This window comes from Giraffa tippelskirchi, chromosome 3 (genome assembly GCF_054371585.1).
Source record: "Giraffa tippelskirchi isolate mGirTip1 chromosome 3, T2T-mGirTip1v1.2.pri, whole genome shotgun sequence".
Classification (NCBI taxonomy): domain Eukaryota; kingdom Metazoa; phylum Chordata; class Mammalia; order Artiodactyla; family Giraffidae; genus Giraffa; species Giraffa tippelskirchi.
The window spans coordinates 155095812-155108850 of record NC_137277.1 but is presented as its reverse complement, the minus strand read 5'-3'; the positions used below and the strand labels follow the sequence as shown (position 1 = coordinate 155108850).

The 13039-nt window shown below is 39.7% G+C and overlaps 1 non-coding gene across 1 annotated transcript; it reads right to left on the bottom strand.

Annotated features, from left to right (window-relative positions):
• Nucleotides 1-658: 658 nt before the first annotated feature.
• TRNAL-UAA (transfer RNA leucine (anticodon UAA)) lies at nucleotides 659-741 on the bottom strand. Its single transcript has one exon. It is a non-coding gene; the product is annotated as a tRNA-Leu (tRNA).
• Between the last annotated feature and the right edge of the window lie 12298 nt (nucleotides 742-13039).

Below are 13039 nucleotides of genomic sequence, written 5' to 3'. Positions count from 1 at the left end.
ATGAGAGAGACTGACTGAGGGGGAAACTGGGTCTTGTTCTGATGGGGGTGGAGAGATGCTCAGTAAATCTTTAATCCAATTTTCTGTTAATGAGTGGGGCTGTGTTCCCTCCCTGTTGTTTGACTTGAGACCAAACTATGGTGGAGATTATGAAGATAATGGCAACCTCCTTCAAAAGGTCCTGTGCATGCACTGCCCAACACTCGGTGCCCCCGATGCTGCAGCAGGCCACTGCTGACCACGCCTCCACTGGAGACTCCTGGTCATGCAAGGCAAGTCTGGGTCAGACTATTACAGACTATTAATGCTACACATGTGGCAGGCTTTATTTTTATTTTTGGTGGTGGTAGTGGTGGTTTAATCGCTAAGTCGTGTCCAACCCTTGCAACCCCATGGACTGTGCTTCGCCAGGCTCCTCTGTCCATTTGATTTTCTAGGCAAGATACTGGAGTGGGTTACCACTTACTTCTCCAGGGGATCTTCCTGACCCAGGGATTGAACCCACGTCTCCTACATTTCCTGCATTGGCAGGCAGATTCTTTACCACTGAGCCACCTGGGAAGCTCTAAAGAGTTCAGAGTCAACTATATGGTAGACTGTTTTCCAACTTTGCACAAGAAACTTTCATTTCCAGGTAAGATAGCTGCTAAAGTAATTCTACCGAAAGTGGGGTTCAAACCCAGGTGGACACATGTCCCTTGGATCTTAAGTCCAACACCATAACCACTCAGCCATCCTGGTGGTATTTTTAATGTACACAGCTTCAAATTCTTGACTTCATAACAGAGAGAAAATATTAAAAGAAAGATTCATGTCTCATTTTTAGCAAATGCAGTTGTTGTTCTCATTCTATTTAACTGAGCATTGCTTCTCAAAGTAGTTTTTTGCTTAGATGAACTTCTCTTCTTCAGAACAGAGATATTTAATAACTTGTTTCTAGCAGCTGTCTCATTTCCAATATTGACCCCACAGTTGTATTACTTTGCCTATTCTGTCTGCAGAGTAATTTTCTGAAGTATCTCCCTTCTCTTCACTTATTTTGAATTTTACAAAGGTGCTACACCTATGTTCACTTGTTAATGTTACCCAAAAAAGCCTTGAAGTAACAAAATACTTTATACATGTGATTCAGAACACTTTTTCTTTCACATTTTGCATAGCACTGACACTAAATAATAGTATCCACAAATGAAAATGAAAGCTTTCCACAGCTGAAAGGATGTTTCATGAATATTAATTCTATTCTTCCATTGATATCATGGATACTGGTGATTGGGGCAAATAAACAACTTGTTCTTGCATAATAATCCCATATTTGAAGTTTATATTTTGCATTAAAGAGTTACTCAGGTTTTACAATATAGAGTTTTGTTCTGCATCAACTTGAGAATGACTTGAAGAAACAAACTCTGTCGAAAGCATTATGGGAGGTTTAGAAATTTCAATTTACATAAAAAGTCCAAAAAGGGAATATAAGTGTCAGATGGTCTAAAGTACATAGCAAAGAGAAATAAAGACAATCTACAGGGCTTCCCTGGTGGTCCAGTAGTTAAGAATCTGTCTGCCAATGCAGGAGACAGAGCTTCAATCTCTGGTCCAGAAAGATCCCACACGCCTCAGAGCAACTAAGCTCATGCACCACAACTACTGAAGCCCACACACCCTAGAGCTATGCTTCACAACAAGAGAAGCCACCGCAATGAGAAGCCCACATACCATAGCTAGAGAGTCGCCCTGCTCCCCGCAACTAGAGAAATTCCTCATGCAGCAACGAAGACACAGCACAGCCAAAAATAAATATTAAAAAAAAGACAATATACATGTAAACATAACTCTGCCTCATTTCCCTCATCAGTAAAAGGGAATAAAATTGTTCACTAACCATTACTAGTGCTCCCTATGCATGAGGCACGGTTGTCAGGGCTTTACATGGAATCATATAACCTCCGGCAGAAACCCTGAGGTGGCCAGAGGGTATCTCAGTCCCATGTGCGGGTGAGGACAGTTCAGTGTTTCATCCTAAAAGCAGAGTCAGGGATTTTATCTTATTTGAGAGAGAGAAGGCATTGCAACAGAGTATCAGAGGGTGAAAAGCAGGAAGCCCAACACAGATGAATTATTTTAGGTATAAAAGGATTATTGTGGAGAGATTAAGGAATAAACACTGATCCAAAATTATCAGAGAAAAATATTCATGATCAAAGCCTGAAAGCAAAAGAAAAAGTAAAGGAAAAATCAAAGTTAAGGTATATAGATATAGACATACCACAGCCAATAGCAGAATTTATACTCTCAAACTGCCTCCTTCTCCAAAACCGCTTTTCCAAGGTCCTAAATGCAAGAACTTGTACTTAGATTCATATATATATATATATATATATATATATATATATATAATGTATATATTTAATTCATATATGGTCAATTTCTACAAACCATGATATTTTATTAACCAAATATTTTATTCTCTAACTATAGAGAATAGTTAGCAAAGAGCAAAACAAGCATGATTCTCTTTTCAGAGACAAATTCTTGATACTCCCAGCTTTCTGATAAACTATATACAGTGCTCCTATGATAGAAAACTATTTCAACTTTGTAAAATGTTGATGTACAACTGAGGGGTATATGTGTGTATAAACTAACATTGCAATACTACTAGTCAAAATAAATTCTTCTGTTTCATGGAGGATTTTCCTTGGAAGATATGAGTGGTAGAATCACACATGAGTGATCTTATCTAGGAAAACCTTTCCTGCTTTATTCAAGAAATACAAAGAATAATTCAGATAAATTTTCCACTTGCTTCTGGATCCAAAGACAATCTGGCAAAAGCTAAATGTAAGAATTTCTCTTATTTATAGTTTCCTTTGTTGTGCAAAAGCTTTTAATTTTAATTAGGTCCCATTTGTTTATTTTTGCTTTTATTTCCAATATTCTGGGAGGTGGGTCATGGAGGATCCTGCTGTGATTTATGTCGGAGAGTGTTTTGCCTATGTTTTCCTCTAGGAGTTTTATTGTTTCTGGTCTTACGTTTAGATCTTTAATCCATTTTGAGTTTATTTTTGTGTACGGTGTTAGGAAGTGTTCTAGTTTCATTCTTTTACAAGTGGTTGACCAGTTTTCCCAGCACCACTTGTTAAAGAGATTGTCTTTTCTCCATTGTATATTCTGGCCTCCTTTGTCGAAGATAAGGTGTCCATATGTGCGTGGGTTTATCTCTGGGCTTTCTAAGGAAACTATAAACAAGGTGAAAAGACAGCCTTCAGAATGGGAGAAAATAATAGCAAATGAAGCAACAGACAAACAATTAATCTCAAAAATATACAAGCAACTTCTGCAGCTGAATTCCCGAAAAATAAATGACCCAATCAAAAAATGGGCCAAAGAACTAAACAGACATTTCTCCAAAGAAGACATACAGATGGCTAACAAACACATGAAAAGATGCTCAACATCACTCATTATTAGAGAAATGCAAATCAAAACCACAATGAGGTATCATTTCACACCAGTCAGAATGGCTGCTATCCAAAAGTCTACAAGCAATAAATGCTGGAGAGGGTGTGGAGAAAAGGGAACCCTCTTACACTGTTGGTGGGAATGCAAACTAGTACAGCCACTATGGAGAACAGTGTGGAGATTCCTTAAAAAACTGGGAATAGAACTGCCATATGACCCAGCAATCCCACTGCTGGGCATATACACCGAGGAAACCAGAATTGAAAGAGACGCGTGTACCCCAATGTTCATCGCAGCACTGTTTACAATAGCCAGGACATGGAAGCAACCTAGATGTCCATCAGCAGATGAATGGATAAGGAAGCTGTGGTACATATACACAATGGAATATTACTCAGCCATTAAAAAAAATACATTTGAACCGGTTCTACTGAGATGGATGAAACTGGAGCCCATTATACAGAGTGAAGTAAGCCAGAAAGAAAAACAACAATACAGTATACTAATGCATATATATGGAATCTGAAAGATGGTAACGATAACCCTATATGCGGGACAGAATGAGAGACACAGATGCATGGAACAATTTTATGGACTCTGAGGGAGAAGGTGAGGGTGGGCCGTTCTGGGAGAATGGCATTGAGACATGTGTATTGTCATATGTGAAACAGAGCACCATTCCATGTTCGATGCATGTGAGAAGGGCTCGGGGCCGGGGCAGTGGGATGATCCAGAGGGATGGGAGGGGGAGGGAGGTGGGTGGGGGGTTCGGGAAGGGGAACACATGTAAACCCATGGCTGATTCTTGTCAATGTATGGCAAAAACTATTACAATATTGTAAAGTAATTAGCCCCCAAGTAAAATAAAAATAAAAAAAAAAATAAAAATAAAAATAAAAATAAAATAAAATACTTAGAGAAGAAACTAAAAAAAAAAAAAAAAGAATTTCTCTTAATTAAATTGAAAAAAACTAAAAGCATTTGTTCAGTTTGGCTGTTGTCAAAACTTCCCAAGTTATATTAGTATATATAGAATCTAGAAAAATAGTACTGATGAACCTAGTAGAGAATGGACTTGTGGACACAGTGGGGGAAGGTGAGGGAGGGATGAATTAAGAAAGTAGCATTGACTTATATACACTATCGTGTGTAAGATAGACAGTTAGTGAGAATTTGCTATATAACACAGGGAGCCAAGCCTGAGCTCTGTGATGACAAGCGGGGTGGGATGGGGAGAAGGGAGGGAGGCTCAAGAGAGAGCGGATATATATACACATATATAATTATGACTGAGTCGCATTGTTGTACGACAAAAATCAACACAACATTGTAAGCAATTTTCCACCAATTAAAAAAAACTTTCCAAATACGTTGGGATATCAAAATGAATTTCTTCTCCCTCTTGGCAAAGTTAAATGTAATGATTATGGACTACCTGTGAAAAACTTCAGTTCAGTTCAGTTCAGTTCAGTTCAGTCACTCAGTCGTGTCCAACTCTTTGCAGCCCCATGAATCGCAGCACGCCAGGCCTCCCTGTCCCAGCACCAACTCCCGGAGTTTACCCAAACTCATGTCCATTGAGTTGGTGATGCCATCCAGCCGTCTCATTCTCTGTCATCCCCTTCTCCTCCTGCCCCCAATCCTTCTCAGCATCAGGGTCTTTGCCAATGAGTCAACTCATAACTTTCCTTCCAAGGAGTAAGCGTCTTTTAATTTCATGGCTGCAATCACCATCTGCAGTGATTTTGAAGCCCCAAAAAATAAAGTCTGACACTGTTTCCACTGTTTACCCATCTATTTGCCATGAAGTGATGGGACTAGATGCCATGATCTTAGTTTTCTGAACGTTGAGCTTTAAGCCAACTTTTTCACTCTCCTCTCTCACTTTCATCAAGAGGCTTTTTAGTTCTTCTTCGCTTTCAGCCATAAGGGTGGTGTCATCTGCATATCTGAGGTTATTGATATTTCTCCCAGCAATCTTGATTCCAGCTTGTGCTTCTTTCAGCCCAGTGTTTCTCATGATGTACTCTGCATATAAGTTAAATAAGCAGGGTGACAATATATAGCCTTGATGTACTCCTTTTCCTATTTGGAATCAGTCTGTTGTTCCATGTCCAGTTCTAACTGTTGCTTTCTGACCTGCATACAGGTTTCTCAAGAGACAGGTCAGATGGTCTGGTATTCTCATCTCTTTCAGAATTTTCCACAGTTTATCATGATCCACACAGTCAAAGGCTTTGGCATAGTCAATAAAGCAGAAATAGATGTTTTTCTGGAACTCTCTTGCTTTTTCGATGATCCAGCAGATGTTGGCAATTTGATCTCTGGTTCCTCTGCCTTTTCTAAAACCAGCTTGAACATCTGGAAATTCACGGTTCACGTATTGCTGAAGCCTGGCTTGGAGAATTTTGAGTAGGGCCAAATGATCATATAACACTGATAATTCTCTTAAAGTCACTGATGCTTATTGATTCTCATTCATTGTTTTAAAAAATATATCCCCTTTTTACATTCAAAGTGGAAAGATGAAAATTTTGATGAAAATATTTATCTATCTACCTATCTAATTTCAACTTTTCAAACCCAACTGCCCTGAAAGCCATGATTGTTTTTTATCTAGATCTCTTGAGGAAGAAATCAGTAATGTGAAGAAATGATGCTGATCATTGCTTAGTGATTTTCAACAAGATGAGAGCTGGATTTGCCTGGGAATAACTAAGCAAGGCCTTCTTCCTGCGGATTCCAAGTACAGTCAATTTAATGAACCCAATCAGTGATTTATCTAAGGAAACATAAACATTGATTTGATTGTGATAGGAGAGGTAGTTTGCTTTTTAAAACTTCAAGTCAGGAAACTTGCTGACCAAATTATTCTGGATAAGCCTTTCCAAAGCCCAGAGCTTTAAAATGATCCATTTTCTCATACACATTAGGCAATATAATTTTAAATTAAATTGTTGCCTTTTGTGTCTACCTTTCAGTGAAAAAAGAAAACCATCAATCCCTAATGGATTTTCTGTGAGATGCAAAGCAATGGCAAGAAAGTCCTTGGGAGTTTTCTCCAAACAACATAGCAAATGCCAAAACAAAACTGTGATTGAGTGACTTCTATAAGTCCTTATGACATTATTTGCTTTTCTTAGATTGTGCCTTTTCTTTAAGGAAAAGAAAGTCACGTTACTTCTATTTTGTGATGGCCAGAGGAGCTGGAAAACAGATCATTGATTTGACACACTATTTCCTAGACTATGCCCTATATTTAGACAATAAGGCAGCTCAGTTCTGCAGATGGTATGTGACCTCTGTGGCTAGGCTAGAGGTTAAATGAGGATAAACAAAAGCAGTTCTCCTTCTTAGCTCATGAAGATGCAATGATTTCTATTGCAAGCAGAATAAAGGATTCATAGTAACTGGATTGCTTTACTTGGTTTTATTCTCTTGTCATTTTGAAAGAGTAAAAGTTCTTCCATGCCATCTCCCACATCATCTTGTCATTGTTGTTGTTCAGTTGCTAAGTCATGTTTGATTCTTCACGACCCCGTGGACTGCAGCACATCAGGCTCCTCTGTCCTCCACTATCTCCTACAGTTTGCTCAAATTCACGTCCATTAAGTGGGTGATGCTATCTAACCATCTCATCCTCTGCCACCCTCTTCTCCTGCCTTCAATCTTCCCCAGGGTCTTTTCCAGTGAGTCGGTTCTTCTCATCAGGTGGTCAAAGTATTGGAGCCTTAGCTTTAGCAGCATTCCTCCCAATTAAAACTCAGGGTTGTTTTCTTTTAGGATTGACTTGGTTTGACCTCCTGCCACATATAGGTTCTCTCAAATCCATGATGATATGTCACCCCAGTGATCAAGAGAAAAAGTAATATTTGGTGCAAATCATGAGGAAATTCTTAGATTCCTGTAACACTACATAGATATAAGTGAAGAATATGCAAGAAGTGGTGAAATCTAGAAAACTTTGCTCTGAAAATCACATAGCAGAGACCAAAACAGCTCACATGAGCTTATGAGGTCAGTGGTCAGAGAGAGAAAGGACTGCACAGATGATGAGAGAAAAGCCTGGGAGCAGCACAGTCCAGGTCAGAGTATTCAGCTTATGAGGTCAGTGGTCAGAGAGAGAAAAGACTGCACAGATGATGAGAGAAAAGCCTGGGAGCAGCACAGTCCAGGTCAGAGTATTCGGCTCAGTCCATGGATCCACCCTTGTGGCAAAAAGGACCAAGGCATTTAACAAAATTCAAAACCAGACATAGCAAACGTTTTCTTCTCGGCATCACTTTACTTTTTGATTCTTACAGTTTATGTAAGAGGAATCCATAAAATGATTTCTCTAATTTATGCAGAGAGGAATCAAGAAAATGACTTTTTTCTAGCCGAGGCATGATCTTGAGGAAACTTGCCATATGCCAGCCAGGTTGTTGGTGTTCATTTTGGACATGGCAGTGTAGTCAGAACCTCAGAGTCACACTGACATTTGAGAAAGATATGTAGATCTTAGAGGAAGCCAGCTCTTCCTCAATGTAACCAGCCCTTGGTGTTTGAGGCAGAAAACCACTGCATGCCTTTCACCTCATTGATAGATCAGAAAACACATCATCTTCACCTGCAGGAATTAATAAGGAGCACAAGTAAAGTTACCCTTGGAGAAGGCTACTGTTGTAGCAGCAGATCCCAAAGAGTTCCAAAGGAATTGCCTGCTTGGTGAAGAATTTCTAAAATGTGGTGTACAAAAAGATGGGGTTGTTGCAAATATGTATAATGTGTCTCAGTGCTCAAGACCTCCAAATATTGACCCATCACATAAAACTATTTTGAAGGGTTTTAGCACCTCAAAGAAAGAGTGGAAACTTGGTTTGTATTATTTGTGTCTTTTTTAAAGATATTTGAGATATTTCTCCTTAGAACATTGCTTCATACTGCAGTTAAGAGTGTGCAAGTGAGAAAAAAAATATGAGAGAATCAGTGAAGGAAAGAGAGAGACAAATCTTGGTGGGTAAAATAGCAGAGTTGTCTGACATTTTCATCTTATGAAAATCTTCCCTTTTTTTTCTTTTTCTGACTTACTCTCCTTTTGAACATGAAATTAAAAAACAAAAACTTTATCTCTTTCCTTAATTGACCTACTGAAGATAAAATTAGCTTTGTTTAAAAAGTACCTCTTGTAAGGAAATATAAATTAATCTTTCAAGGGTTTGGAACAATTAACTCACCATTTGGAAGATAAATTATATGGCTGCCCGACCAAAAACTGCCTTTTACTCTGAGGAGCAAGATATGCAAAGATTGTATCTGCCTAAATGTGATGACAAGTGAGATTTATCTCAAGCAAATCATAGAAAAAAACAAGTGCGGGAATAAAAATACACTCAGAATACTTTTCCTCCCATCAGAGAACAGAAAAAATCACATTAGCTGTTACTTGTGGAAATACATTTTGTTTTCCCTGTCAGTTAATACCAAATAAAGCTAACCAGTAGAAAGAAAATTAGATGAAAAGCAGACCAAGGAACAATTGCCTTTTAAAAAAAGAATAAACATTTAAAACAAAATGTTTATACATATATATTTACCTCCTCTGATTTTCCAGCATCTCCTAAACTATACCTGCCTCCAACATCATTGTCCCAGTGCTCTACGGAATAATTTCCACATTTACTTCCAATTGCCAGAGTGTACAACATTCCTTTTGAGCTACAGGAATTAGGAAAATAAACAGCAGCAAGAGCAGTATCTTGCCAGCAGCTAAAATTCAATGTAACATTAGCAAAAACGAGAGGGGAAAAAAAAACAAACAAACAACCAGTGATCTTAGAATGTGAAACTATTGAGATGTGTGTACTAAGTCACTTCAGTCATATTTGGCTCTTAGAGACCCTGTGGACTGTAGCCCGCCAGGCTCCTCTGTCCATGGGAAAAGTACTGGAGTGGGCTGCCATTTCTTCCTTCAGGGGATCTTCCTGACCCAGAGATTGAACTCACCTCTCTTAGGTCTCTTAAGTCTCCTGCATTGGTAGGTGGGTTCTTTACTACTGGAACCACCTGGGAAGCCCGAGATGAGCAAGAGAGAGACTAAATCAAGATGGGGACAAAAAAAGAATGTTTCAGGAGAATATGGTTGGCTAGAATCCCAGGCAGTGGTAAATATCACTAGTGATCACCACATCCTTGCAGTCTTCTCTTCCAGGGCGTACCACTGGACCCACATTCCTCAAAGTGTGGTGCCTGGACAAGGTGCTACTCTATAAACTATTATTCATCTGTGATGCTGTAAGGAGCTAATACTGGGCTTCCCTGGTAGCTCAGCTGGTACAGAATCCACCTGCAATGTAGGAGAGACCGGTTTGATTCCTGGGTCAGGAAGATCCCCTGGAGAAGGTATAGGCTACCCATTCCAGTATTCATGGGCTTCCCTGGTGGCTCAGACAGTAAGGAATCCACTTGCAGTGTGGGAGACCGGGGTTTGATCCCTGGTTTAGGAAGATCCCCTGGAGGAGGACATGGAAATCCACTCCAGTATTCCTGCCTGGAGAATCCCAATGAAGAGAGAAGCCTGGTGGGCTGCAGTCCATGGGGTCGCAAAGAGTCAGACACAATTGAGTGACTAAGCACACGAGGAGCTAATACTAGTTTGTAAAGCAACTGCATCACCAAGCACACCATTAACTTCAGCTTATATTTTTCTGCAGAAAAACTTTCTCAATGAGGGAAGCAATGTGTTGACTTATATTCTTATTTTATTCAAGAATTTAATATAGCAGTTACTTTGTGCAGTACTGTACAAGACAACATTTCCCAAATTCCTCAGATCTCATTGAGGACACCTCACTAGTTCTCACTAACGTAATGTGATCAGAAATGAATGAGTCAACTCCAAAACAGGCAATTTCTAGTGGACAATGGATTATGCCACTCAGATCTCCTGCTTCGACATTAAAATTCTCATCCACCAGTCATTGTCAGTGTTGACAGCTCACAGCCCACTCCCAGTCATTGACTTTGTCTGAAAAGAGTTGCTTCCCCTGCTCCTCCCTACCCACAGGGTGACACTGACTTCTTTACTTGCATTTTTGTTGCATTTATCAGTTTGTGAGTGTGAAGTCCTAAAGTGAAAGTGAAAGTCGCCCAGTCATGTCCGACTCTTTGTGACCCCATGGGCTGTACAGTCTATGGAATTCTCCAGGCCAGAATACTAGAGTGGGTAGCCTTTCCCTTCTCTAGGGGATCTTCCCAACCCAGGGATTGAACCCAGGTCTCCCGCATTGCAGATAGATTCTTTACCAGCTGAGCCACAAGGAAAGCCCAAGAATACTGGAATGGGTAGCCTATCCCTTCTCCAGGGGATCTTCCCAACCCAGGAATTGAACCGGGGTCTCCTGCATTGCAGGTGGATTCTTTACCAACTGAGCTATGAGGGAAGCCTCTACCGTAAATTTTGAACAGCTCTTAGGGGCCATTTCAGCTCAAGAGCTCCATGTGGGTGAGCTGAGGACTTTGTTTTGACTACATCACAGCTCAGCTTCTTTTTCTGCCCATCGGTTTCTTTCATTCTTTCACAATTTTGATTCTTAGAGCACTCCCCTCAAATACTCCTGAACACAAATCTTCATCCCAGAGAGTATTTCCCAAGGAACCCATCCTGCAGTAGAGATGAAAAGCAGATCCGACCTCTCTTAAGTCTTTCTCTTCTCTGGGTTGACAGTCTTACATAGAAGACTTCACCAGAGGCCTTTGAAGATGGAAGAGTCATACAATGAATCCTTGGTCCCCAAAGGGTTCGCTGGAGCCTGAGCCAACTTATGAACCAGTATCAGCCCAGGATAGGACAAGATTTGCCATTTATTTGTTAAGCACCTGAGGTTCATTTTTATGTGCTGAAAGATTTAATCCACATGGACTAACATAAAGCCTAGATTATTGACTCATTTGTAACCAGATATTAAGCAGACATTTTATCCTAGCCCCAAAATGCCATTTTTACCCTCTGTTCTTTTTGACAGTCAATTGGGACTACAGATAGAAAGAATATTTATTTAATTTTGTTAGGTGATCTTTCCTTTTCATCTTTACCTGTAACTTTCAACCATATCTGTGTTTTGTGGCTGGAAGAGAAGCTCATCTCTCATGATGAGTACCCAGTTAGGCCATGTGTAGTGTTACTTTTCCCCCTGATGTGCCCTTGAAGTCACAGTGATTGTTTAATGGACCAGAAAACATCTGATGATAACACAGGACCTCTGGGCTCCTGGATTCCGGTGAATGTCTCCCAGGTTCTTTCATTTGGCTTCTGCTGTAGAGCTGACACTCTGTGAGATTAATGGGCTGACTTAATTGAGGCCACTAATGAGCTATTCTTCTCTCAGGAAAGAACATTCTGTCCAATTTCTACACATACAGGGTACACCATCAGAGAGGTTCATTTTTCTAGCTTCTTTGCTTTATGATAGCACAGAGTGTCCTGAGAATTATTAAAAGCATCATCATAGATACACAGACATGTCATCTACCTGGCCTCTATGAGCATTTGAATTTGAAACTACTTAAAAGACAATAAAGAAAAAGAGATGGGAAATACTAACCTGTACTCTTTCACCTATTAATCATAGTAGATATGGAACCAAATCCTAGCTAACAGCAGATTTTCCCTTTTTTAAGAAGAGTTTGGGTAGAAGTGATTGATTTAATGGATGCAAAACTTGTGAGGTATGAGAACATATATTTTACTCAATAAATCAATAAAGAAACTGCCCAGTACCCATTATATTAATGGTTAGGAGAGATACAAAGTAGATGGTAGATACAAAGTAGGAACAAATTAATTTTAATAGTGTATAACCTGTGAGGAGAAAAAAAAGATATAGAGAGGTGAAAAGTTCAGCATAAAATGAGACAAAGTAAAATAGATGGTAATGGAAGAAAACATATGTCATAAGGAATAGCAGAAAGGGATCAGTTACCAACTGGCAAGGTTTAAGTGTATCAGTGTTCAGAGAGAGAGGCCTTCAGTCAGGGGATGATCAGACAAAGTATCTTATTCAAGCATGGCAGCTGGTTGTAGGTCAATGTTGAGAATGTTTGTGTCCCAAGTGAGAAGACATTAGAAGGGAGAGAAACTACAGTAATTGTCTTTGCATAGTCATTTACCTGGATATCTAGAATTAAATAGGAACCTAAGTACATTTGAGAGCTATTGCTAATTTTATCTCAGAAAGAAAGTAACTATATGAAAGCTATTATTCAAATAATCCAGAAAATATTAGAATGCCCATCCAAACACATAAATGGGAACACATCCACATAGAAAGAATAGTTTTAGAACTTCCCCGGTAGTCTAGTGGTTAAGAATCCACCTGTCAATGCAAGGGACATGGGTTTGATCTCTGGTCCAGGAAGATCCCACATGCCACGGGGCAACTGAGCCTGTGCACCACTAGTACTGAGCCTGCGTGCCATACCTACTGAAGCCCATGCAACTCGAACCTGTGCTCTGCAACAAAGAAGCCACAGCAATGAGAAGCCCATGCCCCACCATAAAGAGTAGCCTCTGCCCTCATCCTGGATTTACCTATGGGAG